The following is a 13,293-nucleotide window of genomic DNA, read 5'->3' as shown; positions in this document are numbered from 1 at the left end:
CTCTTGGCCAAAATCATACCAGATGGTAACCCTGTCTGCATATTGAAAGTACCATCTACATGATAAATAAGATCCAAATGCCCACACCTGTATTTCACAGTCTACATCTGGAAATAGCTGCCATACTGTTGATAGCTTGCATATTCATCACTGAAATCAGATTCAGAGGCACCCCTTCTGATTCATGCTTTTGACCCAAGTCTAGGGAGACCATTTGTTTAAAGCAGACATTTTATAATACCTGGGAAAACATAATAAATCTTGTGTAATAACAAGCAGGGTTGTTGGGTCTTGGTGTGTATATGTGTGTGTTTAGTTTTAGTCCCACACATTATTTGCAAGACATTTTAAAATCAGCATTTTCTGGCTTATTTTCTTCTAGTCTCTTTTGGCATTTTTTAATTTTTTTATCTTTTGCTCTGTGACTTGACTTCCTTCCCTGCTTTCCCCTCTTCCTTAAATAACACCCAAGGATATAAACTGAGATATAGATAGAAGTGCAAGAAAAGCACGCAGGGGTTAAACCCTAACGAATGGGGATCTTGACTCCCAAAGGCATCCTTTCAAAAGCATAACTATCTTGGGGACTTCAGGACAAGGTCACTTTTGTGTGTTTCTGATATAGGCATTGATTGCTGACTTCTCATTTGACCTTTTGTTATACATGCAATTTGCCATGTTATCTTGGTTAGCTTGCTGCAAATTCAGAAATGAAATAAAAATATGAAACAGAGAAGATACAAGTTTTGAAGTCATTAAAAATAATAAGTTTAAAACCTTTTAAAAACCAACCAAATTTGGGCTCTAAATCCCAGCTAACACAGAAAAGGAGCAGAGATCTTTGCCTGCATCACACAGCCTAATTGGAAGCTGTCTTACTCATAAGTAGGTGCTATTGATTTCAGTGAGAAGCAGAATGAATCATCTGCAATTTCAGCTTTAGTATTCCTCAATGTATATCCTCAATGGGACGCGGGTGGCGCTGTGGGTAAAAGCCTCAGCGCCTAGGGCTTGCTGATCGAAAGGTCGGTGGTTCGAATCCCCGCAGCGGGGTGCGCTCCAGTTGCTCGGTCCCAGCACCTGCCAACCTAGCAGTTCGAAAGCACCCCCGGGTGCAAGTAGATAAATAGGGACCGCTTACTAGCGGGAAGGTAAACGGTGTTTCCGTGTGTGGCTCTGGCTCGCCAGAGCAGCGATGTCACGCTGGCCACGTGACCCGGAAGTGTCTCCGGACAGCGCTGGCCCCCGGCCTATAGAGTGAGATGGGCGCACAACCATAGAGTCTGTCAAGACTGGCCCGTACGGGCAGGGGTACCTTTACCTTTACCTTTATTCCTCAATGTTATTCTCTGGCTTTACGTTTTGTCGCACCTGCTACTGTTATCATTTGTGTGTGTGTGTGTGTGTGTCCATGCAAAAAGAAAAGGATACACACATCTTGATAAAAGAGTTATGTCGGTGTTAGATGACTTCCAGGGCAGCAAAAAAAAGAAAAAAGAGCACTGTCACAAAAAAGCACTGATGGGGATGATTTAATTTATATATCACTTACTTTCCAAAATGGCTTCTAAATAGTTTTAATTAAGGATTTAAGAGATGCTTTTTAAAAAATGAATAATGAATAGATCCTAGAAGCATGGGGCATGTTCAGCAATGTGTACAAGACTAACCCAAAGATCAGAAAACGTTGCTAAATTTCAGAGGGTAAAATGGTCTCTACAGAATCAATTTTGGCACCTTTCACGGTCACGCTCAGCAGAAGGACAGGCTAAAGGAATCATAGATACGAACCTATAAAGCAATTTTTATGTTCTCATTGAGTGATTACAGACCTTTCTTCCCAGGACAAATTGAACTGAATGAAGGTCTAGTTCTTTGTAGCATCAGGAAAGACACCGAGGTTAATGCACCCACCTACCAACTGGAAATGCAAGAACATAGTTGGATGTGGAAGTTGGATGTGGAACTGGTCTTCACCTCATGGGTGGAGCAACTGATGACTAGCCCAATCCATCTGATTGTATGTGTACCTTGGTGAGTTCCCACTTATTAAATAGTACTTCGCATCTATTCATTATTAACTTTCTAGATTATACTTCAGTACAACAGATTAGTAAAGTTATTATTCAGAGGGTTATGTTTCTTGAGGTTACAGACGTAAAGTGATGGAAAATATGGTTGATTTTAGCATGAGGTATTTCCAGTTCCAGTTCCAGGTATTTCCAGCCAACCTAGCAGTTCGAAAGCACCCCCGGGTGCAAGTAGATAAATAGGGACCGCTTACTAGCGGGAAGGTAAACGGCGTTTCCGTGTGTGGCTCTGGCTCGCCAGAGCAGCGATGTCACGCTGGCCACGTGACCTGGAAGTGTCTCCGGACAGCGCTGGCCCCCGGCCTATAGAGTGAGATGGGCGCACAACCCTAGAGTCTGTCAAGACTGGCCCGTACGGGCAGGGGTACCTTTACCTTTACTTTATTTCCAGTTCAAAAAGCCCTTTGAAATACCTGATAACTAAAGAGTGAGACTAAACATTGTTCCAATAAGTTTACAGTCTAACCATGGTCAAGGGTAAGTTACATCAAAAACCAAAAATGAGATAACTCAATAGGATAATGAGCTAATGCAATTTAAACACCGTTCAGATATTGTAAAGGGAAGAAAGAAAGGAGTTGAGTCATGGATAGATAGGTTTTCTGAAGTCGTGGGCCTTAAGAGTCATTTCAAGGATAAGAAATGGAGGATACAGCATTTGCACATGGGAAGATGATTTCAGGCGCTGGAAGAAACGAGTGAATGAGGATGGAGGGTCCCAAAGAGCAGAAATCTTCAGGAGGAACATAATAAGCATAAGAAATAAGAGAGAAATGAGAGTTTAGAAGGGAGAACTGCATAAAGCTTTGAAGTCAAGGACAAGGAGTCTCTGCTAATATGAAAGAGGATAGTATAGACATCAAGAAGCATAATACGGTCAAAAGTATTAGTATTAAGCTGCAGTCCTAACCACATTCCATCCAATAGGACTTATTTCTGAGTATCATAGAATCATAGAGTTGGAATAGACCACAAGGGCCATCGAGTCCAACCCCCTGCAAAGCAGGAAACACCATCAGAGCACTCCTGACATATGGTTGTCAAGCCTCTGCTTAAAGACCTCCAAAGAAGGAGACTCCACCACACTCCTTGGCAGCAAATTCCACTGTCGAACAGCTCTTACTGTCAGGAAGTTCTTCCTAATCTTTAGGTGGAATCTTCTTTCTTGTAGTTTGGATCCATTGCTCCGTGTCCGCTTCTCTGGAGCAGCAGAAAACAACCTTTCTCCCTCCTCTATATGACATCCTTTTATATATTTGAACATGGCTATCATATCACCCCTTAACCTCCTCTTCTCCAGGCTAAACATGCCCAGCTCCCTTAGCCATTCCTCATAAGGCATCATTTCCAGGCCTTTGACCATTTTGGTTGCCCTCCTCTGGACACGTTCCAGTTTGTCAGTGTCCTTCTTGAACTGTGGTGCCCAGAACTGGACACAGTACTCCAGGTGAGGTCTGACCAGAGCAGAATACAGTGGCACTATTACTTCCCTTGATCTAGATGCTATACTCCTATTGATATGGTTAGATATGGTTAGATATGGTTAGGATTGCACTTTGTATGTGCCTACGTGTGGGTGTTTTCTGGGAGGTTTCTTGGCCGTGTCCGGGAGTAGAGTTCACAATTTAAATCACTGTAGATCTCTGGTGCTTTATTGTTTTCATTATCTTTCAGCATTTTATATCCTCTGTATCAGTGGTTGGCGAACTGGAGGCAAGGGGCTAAGGAAGAGGGGAAATGTAATGTATGTTATAAAATTACAGAAATTTCTCAACAACATGTTAATTAGAATGGATAAGGAGAAAGTGTGGAACTCCTTGAAAAAGGAGGTAAAACCAAACTACACTGCAACTAAGTGCACCTGTGCTCTGAAGTACACCAAACTTTGCTGGGCTGCAACCATGAGATATTATTGTTGAAGAATTAGCTTAGGAATATTGCCGTTGAACTAACTGGGACTACCTCAAGATTTCTGATGCTAGGAGAAGAACAGCTAGTTGATTTTGTATAGGTGTGGCCACAGAACAAGTGCAAAGAACCTTTTGCTGGCAGATGTGTCTGAACTACAATTCCCATCAGCCCCAACAAGCAAGGCCAATGGCTAGGGGTGATGGAAGTTGTAGTTCCCCTCACCTTCAACGGCAGACAACCTGTCGAGGTCTGCAAACATAAATAAACTCTTCTTGCAGCTTCACGACAAGAGCAATTGAATTCTTCCATGATTGTTTGTGACACTCCGCCATTACAGCAATTTAGTTTCACTGTGCAGGTGGCTGAGGCAAACCAATAATAGCAGCTGCATAGACGTCTCATCAAGCAGTGCCGAGAAGAACATAAATCCTACCTTGCGGCTGCTATTATTGCTTTACTTGTTTAGATATTATACGTAGTGGCAATGCACCCCACCGCCCGCCCAAAAACACCATATTGCTGTCCTTGCATGATCTCAGAGCAAGCATGACAATGTTGTTCGGCGTGTTATTGGCTGACAACAACTAACAGAAACACATGCTGCTACCTGTGTATGCAAAGATATCCCCATTCAAGAGTATGTTGTCTTCTCTGGGTTGCTGTGAACTCCGCTATGTCACTTTCATCTCTTCGGATACTGCAGGCAGCTCAGATCTCCCAGCTCTTCTTTGCATCCATTCATTCCCTTGGATGTTCTATCTTCTTCAAACAACCGTGAAGACTTTGATATTTTCTCAGCTGTACTGAACATCCTCACTCAAAATCCCTCCACTGCTCTGGCCACTTAGCATAGCTGCAGTGGGCAAAGGGTGTTGTGTAAAGCCTTTATCACATCATCTTGAAAATATCAAAGAAGAAAGCCATAGAAGCCTGCTGAGCATAACAGTGACAACAAATTAAATAAAAAAAATAATGGGGAAAGCTGTTGTCTGCACCTCATTATAATGCCTGTCAGGTGTCCTGGGTACTTGTGAGGTGTTTAGCTGATACGCTGAAATGGAAGGGCTGGTGCTGAAGTCGGAAATACTTGAATGGAAGTGGAGTGGCCAGGCCACCATAGTTTGTGACCTGTTAAGTGAATGTGTAGGCCCAATTCAGATGTTCCATTCCTACATGGGCACATGAGAAGGTGGGCAAAGAGAGCAGGTGTGTACTTACTCTTGTTGACACCTTGGATCACATCAGCCAGAGCTCACTGGAGCTCAGTTCCGGCACCTCTCAGGTGGGCACCATTACCATTATAAGAGAACAAGGGAGGTGCTCGTAGTGAATTCTGACACCTCTTTTTCTGGAAAAATATACTGGGTTCGATTGGATGATACCCAGTGCTAACAATAACAAGCTAAATTTGGAGCACGACACAAATCTGAAGAAAGAAGCTGAAGAAAGTTTTCCCACTTCTGCCAATGGAGTTAGCACAATGTAGGCACAAAACCCCTTCCTTCATTGGTTGATTTTAAAAGTTGCAGGGTTTCCCCAAGACTTGTGTGCTATAAGCCAAAGCTCTTCTAACCCAAGGTCAAATGCCTCTTCTTCAAGCCAATTCGAAAACAATGTGTTGCTGAGATTTCCAAAGTGCTTTCTTTTCCTGTGTAAATATAGTTTTATCAATATAAATGACTGTTTATCGCCAGCTGTTTAAAACATCTATGATTTTGTAGGATGAGAATTGCTAACCCCCTGCCATCTCCCATTTAAATGAATTGGAAAAAACACTGGGTAAATTGCTGCCTGTGATGTACAAACACAAGTAAGTCAAGTGCTCATAATTGTGGGAGTCATTTTAGATCATTCTAATTTAGGTTTCTTACCAGAAGTTCAATTTCCAGTAGCATCAACTTAATCGTCACCCTGATCTACGGCTCATTCACAAAGCTAACAGAATTACCAGGGAGGAATTCATAGCAGTGGCTCGTGGCCTTCTGAGCACACCTTAAGAACTTAAGAGGTGCTATTTGCAGGTGTCTAGAGGCATAAATGGATGTCCACTAGCCTACACTGACTGCCGTAGAAACTTGGGTATCAAGAAACCTTTATACGCATTTATAGCACAATCTAAGGCATGTTTGCTCAGAAGTGAGTTTCACAGTGTTCAATGGGATTTTCTTCCTCAAATGTGTGTGCATAAGGTGGCAGCTTTAAATTGCCAGCCACTACAGCAAATAAGGTAAGCCATTGCCACTGTGGGGCTTGCAGCGTGAGGAGATAGCAGTCTATTTACCTCTTATATGATTTCTGGATCCCAGCTAGACCTCCCAACTGCTTATGTGTGCACTTAAGCAGCATACAAAAACAGAGACTATGCAACAGCCACAAGTAACTAAACCTGCAGTAACAGGGACATGATTCAAAAAGATTATAAGCCTCTAACCTCCCCACTATAACTTCATACCACCCAAAGAGATCATATGCTTGCTCTTCAAATTGTTTACTTTTCTATTGAATTTTATTTGTACTCCTTTGCCTTGGTTTTGTTTAGTATTTATTGTTACAAGTGAGACCCACAAGAAAATGTGGCCGTACAGAGTGCTCTGCTTCAGGATCATCAGTGCCACTCCACTCCACCCCCAGCTTTCAGTTATCCTCCCTACACCAGACCCTACAAGTGCCCCTCTTTTCCAGGGACGTCCCTGATTTAGAGAAGCCGCCCCGGTTTCTGATTTGATCCTGGAATGCCCCACTTTTCCTTAGGGTGCCCTTATTTTCATTGGAGAAATGTTGGAGGCTATGGAGTTATCTGACCTCTAAGACAATCCTGTACAGTGGTACCTCGGGTTAAGAACATAATTCGTTCTGGAGGTCCGCTCTTAACCTGAAACTGTTCTTAACCTGAAGCACCACTTTAGCTAATGGGGCCTCCTGCTGCCGCCGCCGCACGATTTCTGTTCTCATCCTGAAGCAAAGTTCTTAACCCGAGGTACTATTTCTGGGTTAGTGGAGTCTGTAACCTGAAGCATCTGTAACCTGAAGCATTTGTAACCCGAGGTACCACTGCATAGGGAAGGGTTTTTTTTTACAAAAATGTTTAATGTTTTATTATGTTTTACTATATGTTGGAAGCTGCCCAGAATGGCTGGGGCAACTCAGTAATATATGTGGGGTATAAATAGTAAAATTATCATTATGGAATGTGATGTCTTTATTTTCATTGGAGAAAAGTTGGAGGGCATGCTACACCCCAGAGTAAGTCAGTCTGTGGCCACTGCACTTGCTGGGTCTTCACTGGGTAGTTTAGGGGAAGCTTTCCTCCTTAGGATCCCCCCCTTTATTACTATTTTTTGAGAACCTTGGGTTTCCCCACGCATGCTGCTACCTTCCTCATGTTTCTCAGCAGCCTCAGTCAAAGCACTGTCGTAACTCACCAATTGAGCTTGCTATTAATTAGAAGATGTGCTAGAACAGGGGGTCTCAACATTTTCCATACCTGGTGCTAACTTGAAAGGATTGAAAACTACTGAGGCCCTCCTATCATGAAATGGAGGCACAGCCAATCACAAAATGGGGGCTGGTGGTGGAGAGGTTTAGCAAGCTGTCTCAGTCCTGCTACCCTCAGAGACATACTTGGCGGGGACACAGGAAAGAGCCTTCTCAGTGGTTGCCCCAGACTTCACAACTTCCTTCCTAGAGAAGGCTTCTTTCTTGCCCTTCCACCAGCAGGCGAATACTTTTTTCTTCCAACAGGATCTCTTCCATCTCTCACACTTAGCCAACCATTCCATCCATTTTCCTTTCTTTCCCCTTCAAGTTAACATGCTGGAGCCTTGCTGTCTTAACTGCTAACTGGGAGTGGCCGCCTAGACCATATAACACCAGTCCTGAAAGACCTACATTGGTTCCCAGTATGTTTCCGAGCACAATTCAAAGTGTTGGTGCTGACCTTTAAATGGCCTTGGTCCTCCTGAAGGAGCATCTCTACCTCCATCATCCAGCCCCGAAACTGAGTTCCATCACTGAGGGCCTTCTCACTGTGAGAAGTGAAGCTACAGGCAACCAGGCAGACAGCCTTCTCAGTAATCACACCCTCCCACCAGATGTCAAGAAAATAAACAACTATCTGACTTTTAGAAGACATCTGAAAGTAGCCCTGTTTAGGGAAGTTTTTAAGGATTGATGTTTTGTCGCATATTATTATTATTATTATTATTATTATTCTGTTGGGAGCCACCCGGATTGGCTGGGGAAACCCAGCAAGATGGGCATGGTATAAATAATAAATTATTGTTGTTGTTATTGTTGTTCTTGTTATTACAGCATGCCTATGTGAGGGAATGGGTTTCCATGCGAAGACCCACCAAAAAGCTGAGGCCCAACACCTGCAGTTTTAGAAACACTGTGGCAGATGATTGTAGGGGAAAGCAAGGGATCTCCAACCTCCCCTGCAAGGATATATTTTCTGTGAACTACAATATCTCGAACTTTGCCCCCTTCCGCACAGCCCGACATGGGGCTAGTACCAAATACATGCTATCCAGCTTCTTTATCAAAGCAGCGCTATTTCCACCGTGTCAGTCACTGTAATCTCTAGTCACCCAATGCCTGCTAGAGGAGCAGAAAATAAGTGGCGTTTTCAGATACGGTAAAAAGTCCAAGACTTTTCTATTCCACACTTCATTCCCCCCATTCCTGTAGGGACCGCAGATGCAGAACAGAGGTCATCTGTACAGCACTCCTTGTCAAATCAAAGATCATTGGGCTCAAGTTCTCCACCAGAAGCCATCCCATGAAAGCCACACTTCCAGCAGAAATATCAGTAAATGACATTTTACTCCAGAAGGCAGCATTATCTCAATAACATGTAAGTGAAAGTGAAGAAAGAAAAAAGAGAAATACCATAGTTACATCCCATGACTGATGCTAGAGACACAACTTCTGATATCCTGGAGGTTGAACCAAAGTAAGAGTGCTGCCGCCAACACAGTTTTCTGGGAGTTCTGAAAACTGCAAGTATACAGATTCTATAGGGTAAGGGATTAATTGAGATAGGATATTGGTAACTGCATTGGAAGCTAGCAACCAACTTCTGTGAAAGCCATTTTCTAGATTTGCAGCTGAGTGTGTTTTTATTCCATTCCATTTATGAATCACATCCTGCGAAATTGCTCAAAGCAATTTAACAATAAGAACACATGTAAAACATTTTCATATATAAAAACCAATTAAAACAATTTCATATATTGAATCAATTTTGAATCCAATACAGGTATGGACTGATATAAAAAATATATGTCCACTTTAATAGTTTGTTGAAAAGATAAAGTTTTAAGAAGAAAAAGAATAGGTAGAAGAAGAAGAAGAGTTTGGATTTGATATCCCGCCTTTCACTCCCCTTCAGGAGTCTTAAAGTGGCTAACAATCTTCTTTTCCCTTCCTCCCCCACAACAAACACTCTGTGAGGTGAGTGAGGCTGAGAGACTTCAGAGAAGTGTGACTAGCCCAAGGTCACCCAGCAGCTGCATGTGGAGGAGCGGGAACGCGAACCCGGTTCCCCAGATTACGAGACTACCGCTCTTAACCACTACACCACACTGGCTCTCGGTATTCAATAGGCACTGAAGAGATAATAGAAATGGCACCTGTCTGATGTATAATGACTAAATATACATAAAATCTCAATAAATTGTGCAATTTTTACTAAAACTCTCTTTGTTGATCTGTCCCCACCTTGTAGGTTCCACTTGAGGAACCCACAAAACTACTTTGAGTTTTCCTTTTGGCAACTTTCTGACTAGAAATGTGCGTCTTGTCCTCCATTTTCTGCTTCCTCTTCCCCATGTTCTCCGATATCCACAGGAAGTCAATGGAGATATTATTGCTTTTGCAAATGAGTTCTGTGCAGCTGGGATTCTTCTCCCTCTCCCCAATGTGCAAAAAATAATTTCCCAAACCGGTGTACAATTTAGTGATGTGCCAGCACATGAGTCTTCTGTTAAAATTTTGCACATGCATGGGCAACATTGCTGACTGCACAGATATCCACTCAGTTTTGCAGCTCATGTTTTGAAGCCTGAACATAACGCACAATTTGAAAAAGGGAAAGTCTCAGCAGCTTCAACCTAAATTGTACACTGTGTGTGTGTTGTCCATATACGTGTCAGTCCAGCCTATCATGTGTAGTTGTGGGTGGGAATGTACACACCGATGAGAAAACTGCAGCAGTGATATACATTTGCACTTAGATGCACGTTCAGATAATACTCTTTGACATTTCAACCCCCTTCCTAGTGCACACAATAATTTGAGCATCCAAATGCTGCTGTTGTGTTTTCCCTGGTGGTAAAAATATTGGGCAGAGTCAGAAAGGGCTATTGGCTGCACCAGTGGAACAACAGTATCTATGTTCAGTGCTTGTCTAGTGCACACTTGTGCATTATTACCATAGAGTTTGGGGAAAGATAAGAAGGAACTCAAAACTGAGGTAAACTGTGCATGTGCACAAATTGCAAATTTCAGAACTTTTCTTACTTAAAGTGAAATTTGCACAGGCCTGCTGGTGCTGATGGAATAGTCCAAAACATCAGGGGGGCTGCTCTGCACAACATCTTTCTTTCATGTTCAGATGCCCAAGCTATGGAAATATATTTGCTTCTGATGGAGGAACCATAGTAAGGGTACATTTACACTGCAAAGAATCAGTTACATATACCACTTTGAGTGGCATTTCCCCAAAGCATTTTGGGGACTATAGACATGTCCTAAGAATTCTCTGTTGGCATCCTTAGCCTCTCCCACAGAACTATTAATCCTCAGAGTTCCCTGGAGTAAATGAATTATTTTTAGGATGCAATTCTATATCCATTTACCAGGGAGTAAGTTCCACTGAACTTCATGATACAGTTGTACGTTGGTTCTGGAATGCCTTGCGACTTGAACGTTTTGGCTCCTGAACGCAGCAAACCCAGAAGTGAGTGTTCCAGTTTGTGAACTTTTTTTTGGAAACCGAACATCCGACACAGCTTCCGATTGAGTGCAGGAAGCTTTGCAGCCAATCGGAAGCCACACCTTGGTTTTCAAATGTTTTCAGAAGTTAGATGGACTTCCAGAACGGAGTCCATTCAAGAACCAAGGTATGACCATACTTGCTTCTGAGTAGGCATATATAGACATACGCTGTTGAGGCTACCTATGCCCTAAATTAGGAGCAATCAACAAGTTGCAATCCAAATGTTGTGGATTACAATTCCTATCATAACTGAGCATTGGCCATACTGCCTGGGGCAGTGAGAGGCAGTAGTCCTTAACACCAGGAGGACATGACGTTGTCTACCTCTGCTCTCAAGGTTTACATCAAGCAATGGCTGATCTGTATCCACACCTCCTGTTTTCATAGGAAATCCGCATGTTGTCAAAGTAGAAGTTCCCCCATAATTTCTGTTACTTCCTTAAGTTGCATTCCTACATCAAGACACTGCCAGCTAGATGGGATTCTGCAAGGACTGTAATGTTACACTACTAAAGAAACAAGAAAGGAGTCATTTGAAAGTAAAAGAAAGTACTGAGGATGAAAGCATGGGTGACAGTCTTGCGGTCCCCTAGGACCTCTGTCAGCAGAGAAGAGAATTGCCTTGCGGAAAAGACCCAGCTGGCAAAAAGGATGTCAGCTGCAGGAGGTAAAGAGGGGAGAAGTCAGGCAGGAGTAGAAACTAGTGAGCCACTCTGTGGACATGTGGTGCCAAGGAACAATGTCCCACAGGCTGAAGGACCAAGGATTCACATATATGTATAATGGAGCACAGAACAACACAAGCGTCCCCGACTAGCAGAAATCGCACCTGCGCTTTGCACCCCACAGAGAGATTCAAGGTGCCTCATTTCCTGAAAAACAGGTTTACTTCAGAGCCTGCAGCAGGCCCAAAGGGAGTTCACCAACAACCTCAGTCATTATCTCACAGCTTTCCCACTTGACTGCTATTTCCCCATATATGCACCATCTCCCTGCCCTCTCCATCAGGAGCTGCTTCAGAGCACACCCTCGGAGTCAAGAGGGTAGACAGATTCCTCTGAAGCAGTTAGCACCGCATGGAACCAGTCAGCAGGGATGCCCAGTAATGAGCCCATCTGTACCATCTCCACCCTGACCGATAAGAATTAGCTCCATTGCGCTACAAGGCCCAGCAATACATGGCAACTTCATATGGGAGCTGCAATTAGACGTGCTTTGTTTTCTTTCCCGATCCACATAAAAGAAAACTCTTGTTTTTGCACACCGCCAGAACGATCAAACATAAATAACAAATTAAGCCAAGATTAACGGTTAACAAATTGCAACTTTAACTGCAAACCGAGGATTACTTAAGAGTTAACCAACACTATTAAAAATTCGAAATGGGAGATAAGAGAGCAAAAGTTATGCTAATGTGTTCCAGTTCCATTGTGCCATAATAATCTTAATAAATTCCAAGAATCCTTGCCCTATGATTTTGTTACGCTCATTGTTATTATACGGTGATGTCTAAATCATAATGCAGAGATGATGCGGAGCTGGTGGGTGCCACTTTCTGAGGTAAAAATGTCTTTGCTGAAAGAGAATTCGGCTGCCTCTGACACTGCCTCATGCGGTTGTGTGTATGAGAAGGATCAATGCTGGGGCAAACAGTCATTTGTTGGGCAGGAGAAGAACAGTTATTTACTGGTGATTTTGAATGGCATAGAAGGCTCTGATTGGCTGATCCAGGGGAATGTCAGCCCACTGAACCAGTCAGATGAGTAAAAGGCTGGAGCTTGCTGGCCATCTGATCCGAACTCACACCCTCACTCACCTTATTTCCCCTCACCTCAGCATTTTGTTACACCATGACCTGGATACTTTTTTTTTTTTTTAAAAGGCTTTTTAAGAAACAGCATCATGGCAGTGCAAAGCTCTGAGACTGGAGGGATTGCTCTTTCCCACCTCTTCATTTCACCAGTTTTCTGAACCACAGAAGACTCCCCAAAGTTTTGAGAATCCTCACAGAAAAGACATCAGAGAAACCAAGCAACTCATCTTGCCCCTATGCGGCATGACAACCGTTTGAGTTGCTTTTATATGGGGTTTCCTTGCAGCATAATTTTCTTTGTATCAACAACATTTTTGATACTGACATTTCTTTAGAACATCCCTCTTCTTCCATTACCGTTTTGGAAGAGAAACTAATTCCCTTGATTGCCCCATGTTAAACACAGACAAAACACCACATAGCTAGCTCTTTAAGGACATTGTATTTTGCAAATACCATTCCTTATCTTTGTTTGTTGG

Source organism: Podarcis muralis, chromosome 5 (genome assembly GCF_964188315.1).
Source record: "Podarcis muralis chromosome 5, rPodMur119.hap1.1, whole genome shotgun sequence".
Classification (NCBI taxonomy): Eukaryota; Metazoa; Chordata; class Lepidosauria; order Squamata; family Lacertidae; genus Podarcis; species Podarcis muralis.
This window is presented reverse-complemented; position numbering follows the sequence as displayed.